The following is a 15221-nucleotide window of genomic DNA, read 5'->3' on the forward strand; positions in this document are numbered from 1 at the left end:
CCAGAAATATATATATTTTTGACAAAGGTACAAAAACAATTCAGTGATGAAATGATAATCTTTTCAACATATGTTGATAGAACAATTGAATATCCATGTATAGAAAAAAATGAACCTTGATCCATAACAAGTAGCATATACAAAAATTAAATCAAAATGGATTGTGGACTTAAAGTTACAAATGTTATGAGAAAAATAAGAAAATATTATTTGTTACCTTGGATTAGGCAAAGATTTTGAAAATACAATATCAGAAACACAATCATTAAATGAACACATGATAAATTGGACTTCATCAACATTTTAAAAAATCTGCTTTTCAAAGGCACTGTAAAGAGAGAATCAAAGAATATTTAAAAATTATAAAAAAACAAACTTCTTTATTTTCAAACTGGACAAAATATTTAATGGACATTTTATCAAAAAGATAATATAACTGCAAATAAGAACATAAAATGGTGGTTAACATTTTTGGTCATTAGGGAAATGAAAATTAAAATCCACAATGAAATACTACTCTCTGTATGTCAGGATTACTAAAATTAAAAATGTTGACAGTTACAATTGTTAGTGAAGATGTGGAGAACTGAGACGTAGAGGAACTAGAATTCTCATATACTGCTGATGGAGAAAAATAATTATATAGCTATTTTGGAAAATATCAGTTTTCTTAAAAAAATTAAAATATACCTATTGATGAAACAGCCATTGTATTGTCTGGTATTTACCCAAAGTAAATGAAAAAATATGTTCATAGAAAAGACTGGTATATAAATTTTCATAGCAGGTTCATTAACAATAACAAAAACTGAAAACCACTCATATGTCCATCAATTGGAAATATCAAATGGATAAATGGCAGTATTTTCATATAATCAGTGTTACTCAAAAATAAAAAGATTGATATATTCATATACATTATCACATAAATGAATCTCTACATAAGTAGAGTAAAAGAAACCATACAAAATAATATATACTGTATGATTCCTTTTATATACAATTCTCAAAAATGGAAACTGATCCATAAGACAGAAAAAGTAGATCAAGTATTCCTAGAGACAAGGAATTTAGGCAGGGGCTGAAGGCAGAGATTACAAACAGCCATGAAGAAGCTTTTCATGATGATGGATATATTCCTTATCTTTATTATGGTGATAATTTCTTGAGTGTGTATATAAATATAATATATGAAAAACCTTAAAATTTTACAATTTAAAGTATACAGTTTATGTTTGTTGATTCAACTATTTAAAAAGTACACATTTATCTTCTTTTAAAAGAAAAACACCTTTCCAAGGAATTAATTATTCACTTTTGTACTGCAACACTCAATGATAATATAATTTAAGTGAAATGATTCAGAAATATCAAAATGATATTTTGATATTATGATATTAAGCATAAGTAGAAATATTTAGCAGGAAACAAATTTGTGGGTATATAATTAGGTAAATATTCTACAACATTCTAATAATTATATCATGTTCAAAAATAGCTGATATATCACAAGGGGGTAAAAAATATTAATACTATATTCGAATCTAATTGTTGATCTTGTGTAAGCTTATTGAAGTCAATATAAACTCGTCTCTTTACAAAACCTAGCACAAAGTAATGCACTTATTCTATTAAATATTTTTTGATGTTTATGTTTGGAATAATGAAATCCAATCTACCCAAACTATACCAATACTTTCTATAACTAACTAGTTAACTTATTCTTTCAAATGCTGCCTGCTATGGTCTGAAGGTCCCCTCCAAAACTCATGTTCAAACTTAATCCCCAGCTAGGCATGGTGGCTGACGCATATAATCCTAACACTCTGGGAGGCCGAGGCAGGGGGATTGCTTGAGCCCAAGAGTTTGAGGTTGCTGTGAGATAGGCTGATGCCACGGCACTCTATTCAGGGCAACAGAGTGAGACTCTGCCCCAAAAAAAAAACAAAGAAAGAAAGAGAAGGAAGGAAGGAAGGAGGGAGGGAAGGAGGAAGGAAGAAAAAGAAACTTAATCCTCAATGTGGTCTTATGGAAGATGGGGCCTTTACAAAGTGACTGGATCATGAGGGCTCTACCTTCATGAATAGATTAATCCATTTATGGCTTACTGAATTAATGGATTCATGGGTTACTATTGAGGGAGGTACTGGTGGCTTTCTAAGAAGAGGAAGAGAGGCCTGAGCTGGCATTTACAACACTCAGCCCACTTGCCATGTGATACCCTGTGTCACCTTGGGAATCTTCAGAGTTCCCAACAGGAAGAAAGCTCTCATCTGATGTGGTCCCTCAAGGTTGTACTGTTCACCCTCTAGAACTGTAAGAAATAAGTTACTTTTCTTATAAATCATTTCAGGAATTCTAGTAAAAGCAAGAGAAAACAGAGAGTGATCTAACACCGCTTATATTTTCCTGGATTGAGCTTGAGCCCATTATCCGAAGTGAGGTGACAGAAGATCAGAAGAATGGGCTCCACCTGTACTCACTATCAAATTGGTACTGACTGATTAACATACTCTGATACTCACATGGTGGTGATGTTCTCCAGGGATTAGGGGGTTGGGAGGGTAGACTCACAACTGAGGGACGCAGTGAGCATTGTAGAGAGGAAGGGCATGCCTCTAACCCTTGCTAGGGAGAGGCAAAGAAATAAAATGTAACCAAAATGTTGGTATTCTCATAATTTCCTGAAATAAAGAATAAAAAAGGAAATAAACAAACAAACAAAAAAGAAAACAGATTAAGACATAACCCATTATACTTGGGTCCTGACAGAAGAAATCCATCATCATTGGCTTTGTGATGAGATTATGATTATAGCTAAAGTCAGTCATTATAAACTGTTATACATGGTGTAGACTTAGGTCACTGTTGTATCTGACATATCTTACTGAAATTGTGAGCTATAATTAATAAATTTGCTTTAGAATATGATAAGAACCACAAGTCTCCAATTGAACAGAATGTTACAATTTAGTTTGGGGTTTATTTTTGTTATTGTTGTTTTTTGTTTCTTAACCTGAGATCCTTAGCAATTATCTCCTGGGTGTCCAAAGCCCAGGAAGCTATATGAACTTGTCCTAGATGGGCTTATTCTTGTCACACAGTTAAACACACTGGAACTGGATTTGTATTATTCTGAATTCTAGTACAACTATCATTTCCATTATACCAATGGCATTTTGTTTTTCTTGTCAATATTTTGAAAGCATTATTCATGCACTATGGAAACTAATCTAGTGCATGATCAAATATCCCAGATAATGATAAGAAGTTACTTTTCAGTACTTACATATGCATTGTGCCATTTCACCTTACTTAGGATCTGAACCAATGAAATATTTTACTTTAACGCTGTCTCCTAGTTAAAAGCGTTACAGATAAAATTAGTATATGCTTTCCCACATGTTTGACTGGTTGCCTGACAGGGCTTGATAATTTAAAATAATTGAATCATTAAATCACATATACCAAAGAGTAAGTCTGCTTTAATAATAGTCACATTAGAACTTATTGAATGGTTATTAGATGTCAACCCTTATACTTCTTACTCTCAAGGAGCTGTCTTCAAATAAATATTAATAACAAGCTCTTATATCAGAATAATCATTTAATATATTTTAGCCATACCAAATAAAACATATATATGGCTAAAACTCAAACTTTGGGTAAGTCTTGTTATTCCACTGCATCTTTTAAAATTCCCAACATATTCTCATCTATCATTGCATCATATTCTTTTATCATTATTTACTGTATTAGCCACATTGCATCATTACACTTTAAGAATATTAACTCATCCAAATTACCAATCTACATTTAATAATATATTTTTCAAATACTTTTTTATTCCAATACATTTTTTTATTATTCTTCCTTCCTTTAAATGGAAGTCATTCAGCATACAGCTAGGAGATAGTTACATCAAAAGAATCTCATTTAGTTACACTGCTTCTTCCAAAATTATATAACACTGACAAAAATCACATTAGGCTCATCATAAATAAAATTATATTAATATAACATTGTTATGGTGAAGGAGTGAGGCAGATAAATATGTGTTTTGAGACCTTTTCCAAAAAATGATTGTAGTGTTTGATATCCTTTACAGACTCTTTTCCAAGATTATTTTTTAAATGTGTAGCATTTTCATAGGATAATATTACATAGATACCATTTGCACAATATGCTGTATGTGAAATCTTTTATTTTGTAACTCAGATGTGTACCAAAAAAAAAAGGAGTCAAGGAGAGAAAATTAAGAGTCCTTAGAACTTATACATGGCAAATAATATATGCCAAGCCACAATATGTCTGAAATAATCTTTAAAAGTTACATTACAGAAAATTCATTGAGATTTTTTTCAATAGTTAGATGAATTTAAATTTTTGCAGCATATAATTTATATTTATAGCAGTTATACCTATTCATGCTATAACACTTTTTATGAAGAATAAGAATAATTCTCATCTGAATAATTTAGGGTTGAAAATTTTTGATAGGAAAAGAAAAATGACTCACTTCCTTCCACATATTAATAACCCAACAGAGAAAGACAGAGAATAGAGAAATGCCTAGATGCCTGATCATCAATGTGAGAACCTGACACTTCAACCTTTGGATGCTGATCTACATATAGAGTTGCCCAATAGTTACCCAAATGCATTGGACATTGCATAAGCATCTGAGGACAAAAAGAATGCAATTTAGGTGAATAATTGCAAAAAAATGGTGATCATAAATAATATGTCCATATATCCGCCATAACTATCTGATATGGAAGACCTGGGCACTATTAACACTACCATGATTTGTTATCTATATTTATAATCAAATTAAATGTTAAATTTCAATTAGAAGTTAGTTAAAATAAAGATATAATGTATTTCTCATCCAAGTTTAGATATATTTGAATTCTATCCATAAATTCCAGGTTAGGAAATCCTGATGTTCTCTAACAAAGTATCTAAAATATTCCTCCAATAAGTATTTTACAGTGTAACATGAAAAAAGCATACTAAATAGTGTAATATTTTCTAGTTTCTCTTTACTTATAAGTTATTAATAAAATGGGTTTGAAATTGGTAAACAAAATTTCTATCAATGAAAGCTGAGGAAAATAATACTTCAACTTATAAAGTTGAACAACATAAGCATAAAGTTGAATAATATAAAGTATAACAACATCAATATGTAGAGCAACAAACATAAAGGTGATGTGCTGAACTATAAGAAAAATATTAATTTTAATGGCTTATAAGAATTGAGAAACAATCATTGAGAAGGAACTTTTTTGTGGAGAAATATATTTGGTTTGTTTAGATGGGAATGCAGAAAGGTAATCACTAAAAGACTATTAAATTGTTATTTAGTCTCTTGACTATATTCCCAGTTTTGTCACATCATACAAAAAATAATATGCCCAAACAAATTTGTGATATCTGGTGTATGGAAAAAATAACAACAGAAGGCAATTGAAATATAAAAATAGAATAAAAACATTCACAAACATTTCAAAATAATTTCAAAAAGGAATATATATAGAGAGAAGATCCTCTGAATCACAGAGGATTTAGATTAACATAGTAATATTTTATATTGAATATCTTTATCCATATATTTTATGCCATTATCATATCTGTCAGAAAAATACCTAACTATTTATCTAATTTATTTTATTATATTTCAAGTCCTTATTATGTAATCTGGGGCTTAAAAAATAAGATATTCTGTTGTCTACAATGATTTACCACTATTTCAGTAAGATAATATATATTTTTTAATTATAGGATATTTCAGTTCAACTCAACTTACCCCTACTTATTAGAAATTAATGTTAATACAATCAATTCTGATTTTCAAAAAAAAAATCAATTGGGATTATATCAGCAATATGGCCAATTAGAGTTGACTGGCACTCATACCACCCACAAAAAGAGACCAAACCCATGAGTAAACAACTATATTTTGACCAGAGTAACTGAGAAAGTTCCTTGAAGAAAACTGTGGGAGCAACAAAATCCCTGCAGAGCATGGAATCTCAAGATAGTGCCATAGGGAGAAGAGAGAAGTATCTTTCTTCTGCCACACTCTCTCCCCACTGTGATCACCTTGGAGTCAAGAAGTGCTTCTTCTTATGGGGAAAAAGTAAGCCTGAGATCCCCAAACCATGCCACTTCCATCATAAACTCCTAACTCTTGCAGCCTAGACCACTGAAGCAATTGCAGACAATGTTGACAAGGATTACAGTTAAGATAGCCAACATATGGGATGAACCTGAGTGTCCAACAAAGGATGAATAGATATATAAAATGTGGTATACATACAAAATGGAATACTATTCAGACACTAAAAAAATTAAATTCTGTCAGTTGTGCTAGCATGGAAGAACCTGGAGGACATGATATTAAGTGAAACAGCTAAACACAGAAAGAGAAATACCACATGATCTCAGTCATATGTGGAATCTAAAACAATAACAACAAGTTGATATAGAAACAGAGGGAGAACAATGTTTACCAGAGACAGGAGAGACAAGTGGCAGCAGGAGGATGGGGGCAGTTTGCTCAGTGGGTACAAAGTTACAATTATATAGGAGAAATAATTTCCGGTCCTGTTATTGTACAGAAGAGTGACTATGGGTGACAGTATTGTATATTTCGTACAGCTAGAAGAGATGCTTGTGAATGTTCTCAACACAAAGAAATGATAAATGCAAAGAAGTGGGTGAGGAATACACTAAATATCCTGATTGGATAATTATTTAACATATATGCGTATTGAAACATCAAATTGTTCACCATAAATATGTATAACGGCAAAATGTCAATTAAATAATAAATAAATAAACATTTTAAAAAGTCATTTGATGTTTTCATGCTAAAAGAATTGGTAAAACAAATGGTCTTCAATTGAATCATAGGACTTAAAACTCAAAATATTAAAAGATGAACTTCCTTAGAATTTTTCTCATTAATAATCAAAATGTTTTTCCCCTCCCCTCTCCTATACTCCTCACCCACCTAAACTTAGGAATTATCAATAATGAGATCTCACTACTCATTCCACCTCCATTCATTTCCTAGATTTTGTGTATCTATAGGTTATTCTCTCATCATTTTCTGTTCATTTGCTTTCTGCTATTTCTCTGTATCTATGATTAAGTATTTTAATGCAAAAATTCCTCAGAGGGCCACTGAATTACATATTTTTAAAAGAAATCACTTAAAACATCTGTTATTTTAATTTTTATCTGCATATTTATAAGGTAATTATATATTTATCCTGACATTTTTATCATTAAATCAAAATATTCAATTAAAGCATCAGTTAAATATTTATGGTGAATAATTAGGTTACACACATTCATCCTTAACTATTATTACAAATTGTCTTCGTTAATAAAGGCAATTAAAATAGTTCAGTGAAACGCAGATAAAGAACAATTTATTTAAATCCAATTATATAAGATATTTAATGGTCTGTTTATTATGCTGAGCAATAAGTTAATTGTGGCTAGTGTAGAGGAATCATTAGAAAAAGTCAAAGTCATTATATAGGCCAGTATCTTTCATTTTAGCAAAGAACAATATTTGTTGAATATAAAAATTTTATATTAATATAATCATTTGAGCAATAGCATAGGTTCATCATGTGACTGCCCTCATATCTACTGATACAAAACATAATATAGAAAGAATGTTGGGCTGGGAGTGCAGAAAGCACATTTCAATCAGGACTTCAGAAGTAAATCAGTTTACTCTTGAACAACATGCTCATTTTCTGTTGACTCGGGTTTCTGGATGTAAAATAGATTTCTGGTCTACTTATCTTGCAGATTGGTTGTTATTATTAATAAATAACAATTCACAATTCCATCTAGATCCTTGACTTTGCAAATATAAAGTAATTACTGTTAGAAGCTCCTCTATTAGTATTAAGCAGCTACACAGTTCTCTGAATCAATACGCTCCTAGCTTTCTCAGAAGTAGGGTACAACAAGTATGCGTACTTTGCAGTAAATAGCTTTTTTTTTTTTCAAGTCAGATACTCCTTTAGCTTCTATTCTGCCTGCCAGCCAGTTCTCACTTAGATCAACACATACTGTCAGAGAAGTGGTAAATCCAATTGCATTGGATAACAAAACAAACCATTCAATTGTAGGACTTAACTTTATCCTCATAATATTTAAACACTATCGCTTACTAAGAGGTGAAGAAGAACATTTTCTCTTAATTCACAAAATTCAACTGAATTTGTGAACTGGGTGAATATTTAAATAAGATAAATATACTTGTGTCTAATATAAGGAAAGGGAAGACAAAAATGAAGTATATGGTAGATTATCCCTGTTTAGCAACCATTTTCTAGGTAAGTATGCATTCTCAAAAAAATACTTGAAAGTTCGCAGAATTAATGACATTCTCATTTCTTTATTTTTCCTAACTACTAATATTCATGACAAACAAAATCCTTTGAAAAGTACTTACTTAACATATATCTCAAATACATTAATTAAGCTTTCAATTTTGTGGGTTTTTTCTGCATAACTCAAGAGGATCCAATGGAATGTTTTGGATGCCTCATCCCTTTTTTTGTTGATTTATTGTGCACAAGATATAACACATGCTTAATATGGATTTCATATTCATCTTTTCATAAACCTGAAAAATACCACTATGTGATAACTGCTAGTATTTTATACCCACTTATGTATGAGAGTTTTAGAGACTAACAGCATACATTAAAGAGCTGGAATATAAACTTTAGATGAACATATTTTTAATCAGTATATGTTATTACCATATTACCTTAACAAATTCAGCCATAAATAGGAAAATTATTTCATTGTCAATAAATAATACACAGAAATAACATTTTCACAAATACATAATATTTGGTTCTATTCATTTCACCAGCCCTATATTATATTTTCTTATCATAAATAAAAGTCACTAATATTTGCATAGTCAATTTTGCACCTACTTTTAATTATATCAATAAGATAACTTTATCAAAGCAGGCATAAACCACAAGGGCCATTTTCCCATGACCTTGTTAAGTCTGCATATTATATGTGTCTTTCTGCATATATAAACCTATGTATAATGTACATATATGTTAAATATGCCATATCTGCACATGTGATTTTGAGTGTTTGTATGGAGAGGGGGAGGAGCTATTTATTTATTCATTTAATATTTTGTAGGTTTTACACATGAACAGTGTATTGCCCCCATTTTTTTCTATCATCTATCATGAGCTACATAGTAGGTCTCAATGTGAAGAGGGAACTGACACTATATTTCACTATATTTTAGATTTTTATACAAAATAGGGCACCCATACTCTAGAGTTTGAATGAGCTAGTACATATGACAACAGGAAAGAAAATTAGAGACATTTATATTTATGTTTTTACCTCAATTAGTGTACTATTAATAACTACCTCAATTTACTCTTATGTTTTCTGCCACAAGAAGCAGACCTGCATGTGCTGTCAATTTGTACCCTTCTTCTTTGTATGTCTGGTGAAGTTGGCCAATGAGGAACAATAAGAGATGAAAGGGGAAAATGAGCACCATCAGAATGTGTGTTTCTATGGCTCCTTCTATTTGATATAGGTTTAAATTGGCTATATCCCTCAACTAAACTCATACCATCCCTCTCTTTCTTTTATTGGGCATTTTGATTATACATTTTAATGTAGTATGAAATTTTATTTTTTGTTTTCTGTTACTTTGTTGTTGTTTTATCTATCTATGGTGTTTTGAATGGATATTTTTGTATAGCTTTTTTAGGTCACTCTGGGTATTACATTATATATACATAAATTATTGCTATTTATTGATGGCATCATTATACCAGTGTAGTGAAGTGTAGAAACCTTACTTCCCTTTAATTCTCTTCTTTTTCTTATTTTTAGTGTAAATGTCTTCAATATTTCTCCACATACTTTTAAAATATAAATGTGTTTTAATTATCACTTGAATTGCCAAACATAATTTAGAAAGCTCAGGAGGAGGACAATCTATTGTATTTTTCCCCATTTTTGCGTATCCTTTTTTTCTTGCTTCCTGATATTCCAGGGTTTCTTCTTTTATTATTCCCTTTCTATTCAGATATCTTTAAAGTAGGTCTTCTGGAGACGATTCTCTAAGTTTCCTAACTCTAAGAATGTCTTAATTTCCACTTTATTCTGGAATGATATTTGTACTGGGCATAGGATTCTGTGCTGATAATTATTTCATTTCAGCACTTGAAATAGATTGTATTATTTCCTTCTGACCTCCCTGGTTTCTGCTGAGAAATCCACTGCCATTCTAACTTTTCCGTTACATGTAAGTTGACATTATTCTCTGCTTACTTTCAAAATTGTCTCTTTGGTTTTCATTTTCAGAAGTTCAATTATGATATACCATGGTGCATATTTCCTTGGGTTTATCTTATTTGGAATTTTCTCACCTTCTTGAATCTGAAGATTTATGTCTCTTTACAAATTTGGAACATTTTCTGCTATTAAATTTTCTAGTACTCTTTCAGACTTTCCTTGTTTTTTTTTTTTTTTTTTTTTTTTTTTTTATTTTGGCATACTATGGGGGTACAGATGTCAAGGTTTCAATAAATGCCCATTTCCCCCCCTCCCCCCAAAAGTCTGAGTCTCCATCATGACCATCCCCCAGATGGTGCACATCTCACTCATTATGCATGTATATACCCGCCCCCCTCCCCCCTCCCACCTCCCCAATACCCTATTACTGTAGCACCTGTGTGTCCACTTAGGTGCTACTCAGTTAATACCAGTTTGCTGGAGAATATATCTGGTGCTTGTTTTTCCATTTTTGGGATACTTCACTTAGTAGTATGGGTTCCAGCTCTAACCAGGAAAATATAAGATGTGCTATATCACCGTTGTTTCTTAGAGCTGAATAGTACTCCATGGTATACATATACCACATTTTATTAATCCATTCTTGGATTGATGGGCACTTGGGCTGTTTCCACAGCCTTGCAATTATGAATTGTGCTGCTATAAACATTCGACTTTCCTTGTTTTTCCTTCCCTTTTTCCTCCTCTCTTTCTGGAACTTTAAAGACACAGATCAATTAAACCCTATCCATTGTTTTCTTCAGTTTATTTTATTCTCTGTTCTTCACACTAGATAATTTCTATTGTTCTATCTTCCAATCTACTGATTCTTCTGTCTTCTCCATTCTTCTGTTGACCCCATCAGTTAATTGTATTCCCTTGTTCTAATATTTCCATTGCACTTTTTCTTATATATCTTCTATTTCTTTACTGAAAATTTATTTCTTTTTTTCTCTTTTTCTTTGCTGAGACTTTCTTTTGTTTTCATTTGTGTTGAGTAGTTTGTAAGTACTTATTGAAACATTTATATCAGAACTGCTTCAGAATCTTTGTCAGACAATTCTAACATCTCTGTCATCTTGTTTTTGACATCTATTGGTTGTCTTTATTTTTTAATTCAGTTTGAGATCTTCCTGATTCTTGGGATGATGAATGATGTCTTACTGGAATCTAGACATTTTTATGTTATTTTCTAAGGCTTTGTATATTACTTAGGTATTCTACTTTAGCTGGCTTTTTATGACATTGCCCCAGCAGGGGAAGGGATGAGGCTGCCTTATTACTTCCAGGTCAAAGTATAAGTCCAAGTTCCTCACTTGGCCTTTGTTGACACTCAGTATTTCTTGATATTTTTGGTTGGAAGAAAGTGTTTAGGTTCTCTGTATGGTCTCCAGTGACACAGTAATGAGGTGGTCTTAATATCATTGGATCATAGTGAAAGTCCTTACTCTCCACCGGGCCTTCTCTGGCATCACACTTTGGTGATACCTGGTGGGGCAGCCCAGGGACCAGGACTTCCATGTATTTTCCACTGACAATATGGAGACTGCCTCATTACAAGTAAGCAGAACTGAAATTACTAGCTTCTTGACTTTCTCTGTTACCTCCCAAGTAGATGCCTTACTACAGCTTCACAAAATACAAGTCTAAGCTCCCCAAGTTTTCTTTGTTGGAGTGGATGAAAGGCTGCCACAATATTTTCTGTGATGTTTGAAACAGTGCTGTTTCCATCTTGCTGGGCTGCCCCTTTCCTGGACTCTTAGCTAAAAAAAAGGAGTCTTCCTTTTGGAATGGAGGGGTACTATGTACTCATTAGTATTTCCAGATGTCAGCCTCTTCCAGGTCACGTTTGAGATATTTGTGGCAAAAAGAAAATCTAAGAACTCACTATGATGCTATTCCTCAGGTCCCAAGGACTCTAGCCAGTCTCCCAACTTCTCTCCATCTTTTATAATCTTCTTATGGTTTTTATTTCTATATGAAATGCTCAGAGGTTTTAGTTGCACATAGCGTGAGGAACAGGAGAAATTAAAAAAAAAATCATTTGGACATATTTCAATCATTGCATAATTTTATTCTTGAAAATACTTTGTATTAAATGTAAAATCTCTCCAACTTGCAAACACAGAAAAATAGGAACAAAATATTTTAATTTAGATAGAAATCTCCAAAGGATGAGTTTTGTTAAAATTTTAACTGATTTATTAAAAGCATTAAATTAATTGCCTTCAAATAGATTATAAGGCCTACAATTTAATTTCAGGAAAAAATACTACCCAAATTTTGACAAAAAGTTTTATGTATCTGCAGAATGAAATTTAAAAATGATTACTATGATTGGTATGCACAACCAAGGATACCTTTCTGCCATTTAAATCTGTTATATTTGTGAAGTGCTTTTAGGACAGCCATTAAAACCAAGTATAGAAATAAAATAAATTTGGAGCAAAATCTTTAAATCCTTGTACTACAAAATAATAAACAAGATACACTATAATGACATCATCACATCTAACCTAAGCAAAAAAATAGGTTTTATACGATAGTTAAATTAATTAAAAAATATTTTACTTATAGCTCAATCATTTTAATATTTAATGCTATGTAGGGTTGTATAATATTTATTTTATTGTTATACTAGTGAATATCTATAATTTATATGTGTGTTTGCATATGCATATGCACAGCTTATTTATAGAAATACATAAATAAAATCTTTGGAGACTGTATGATTGTTAACTGTTTTTCCAATGGGCACAGATCATATACTAAAATATTGATATACAGCCAGATAAACACATATACCTTAACAGGGATGCTTTTTATCAGTTTATATCTAACCATTAAAAAATGTTCAGTTTAATATCCAGCACATCTTGAAATATATATACATGTACTTGCTTCATGAGTCCAGAGGTAAGAAGTCTTTAGAACTCAACAAGACATATTTTTTCCAAAACCACAAAGCATTTGATTACATATCAAGTGTAGGAAAGAAACTGAAAAGATGACATTTTTATTATTTGACAATTTCTGATTAATTTTGCCTTATCTTTTCATAATACGAAATGGTATTGCACTCAAATCTAATTTAATAAATGCTACACTAACATTCCATTTCCAACAACATCCAATTACCGCTGAACTTGTAAATGAGGATTCCATTAATATAAAACTTTAAATGTGTTTTTACAATTTTAATTCAGTCAGTTGCTTTAGCTGCAAGCTGTTTTAACACATTACCATGACAGCTAAATTATAAGTCAAAACCAGGTCCAGGAGATCTTAGAGGAATCACAAGGTTTACATTGTTCTCAAGGTGTCCTTAGTGTATTATCAATAAAGAAGACTTAGTATTTTTTTATTTCAGCATATTACAGGGGTAAAATGTTTAGGTTATATATATTGCCTTTGCCCCACCCAACTCAGAGCTACAAGCGTGCCCATCTTCCAGATGGTGCACACTGCACCCATTAGGTGTGAATGTACCCATCCCCTTCTCCCCTGTCCATCTGCCTGACACCCAATGAATGTTACTACTATATGTGCACATAAGTGTAGATCAGTTAATAACAATTTGATTGTGAGTGCATGTGGTGCTTGTTTTTCTATTCTTGTGATACTTCACTTAGTAGAATGAGCTCTAACTCTATTCAGGATAATACAAAACGAGCTAGGTCATCATTGCTTTTTGTGGCTGAGTAGAACTCCATGGTATATATATGCCATATTTTATTAATACACTAATGTATTGATGGACACTTGGGTTGTTTCTACATCTTTGCAATTGTGAATTGTGTTGCTATAAACATTCTAGTGCAGATGTCTTTTTTACAGAATGTCTTTTGTTCTTTTGGGTAGATGCCCAGTAAAGAAATTGCTGGATCAAATGGTGGATCTATTTGTATCTCTTTGAGATATCTCCATATTACTTTCCACAGAGGTTGTACTAGTTTGCAGTCCCACCAGCAGTGTATGAGTTTTCCTATCTCTCCATATCCACGCCAACATTTATTGTTTGGGGACTTTTGAATAAAAGCCATTCTCACTGCAGTTAAGTGACATCTTATTGTGGTTTCGATTTGCATTTCTATGATGATTAGAGATGTTGAGCACTTTTTTATATGTCTGCTGGCTATGAGTCTCTCTTCTTTTGAAAAGTTTCTGTTTATGTTCTTTACCCACTTTTTAATGGGGTTGCTTGATTTTTTCTTGCTGATTTTCCTGAGTCCTATATAGATTCTTGTTATGTCTTTTATTGGATGTGTAGCATACAAATATTTTCTCCTATTCTGTAGGTTGTCTGTTTGCTCTTCTGATAGTTTCCTTGGCTGTGCAGAAGCTTTTTAATTTCATCAGGTCCCATTTATTTATTTTTGTTTTTGCTGTGATAGCCTTTGAGGTCTTCTTCATAAATTCTTTCCTTAGGCCAATGTCTGTAAGAGTTTTCCAAAATTTTCTTCTAGAATTCTTATAGTTTCATGTGTTAGATTTAAGTCTGTTATCCACCATGAGTTGATTTTTGTGAGGTGAGAGGTGTGGATTTCAGTTTTCTACATATGGCACATATACTAAAATTGGAATCACACAGAGATTAGTATGGCACTGCACAAGAAAGACTCAATATTATATATTAATATTAGATGATATTTTTATTCCATATGTATTTATCATACACAAAGTCATGAAAAATATTCTCAATTTATACATATATTGGAGTTTTTTGTGTTTTTTACAGGTCTGAAGATATGAGTTTATAAACATTTTCCATGATAATGTATTTGTGGAAAAAATTGGAGGCCTATGGAATAATGGTTAATAAGTAGTATTCAGATGTCTCTACTACCAATACG

Source organism: Microcebus murinus, chromosome 11, assembly GCF_040939455.1.
Source record: "Microcebus murinus isolate Inina chromosome 11, M.murinus_Inina_mat1.0, whole genome shotgun sequence".
NCBI lineage: Eukaryota > Metazoa > Chordata > Mammalia > Primates > Cheirogaleidae > Microcebus > Microcebus murinus.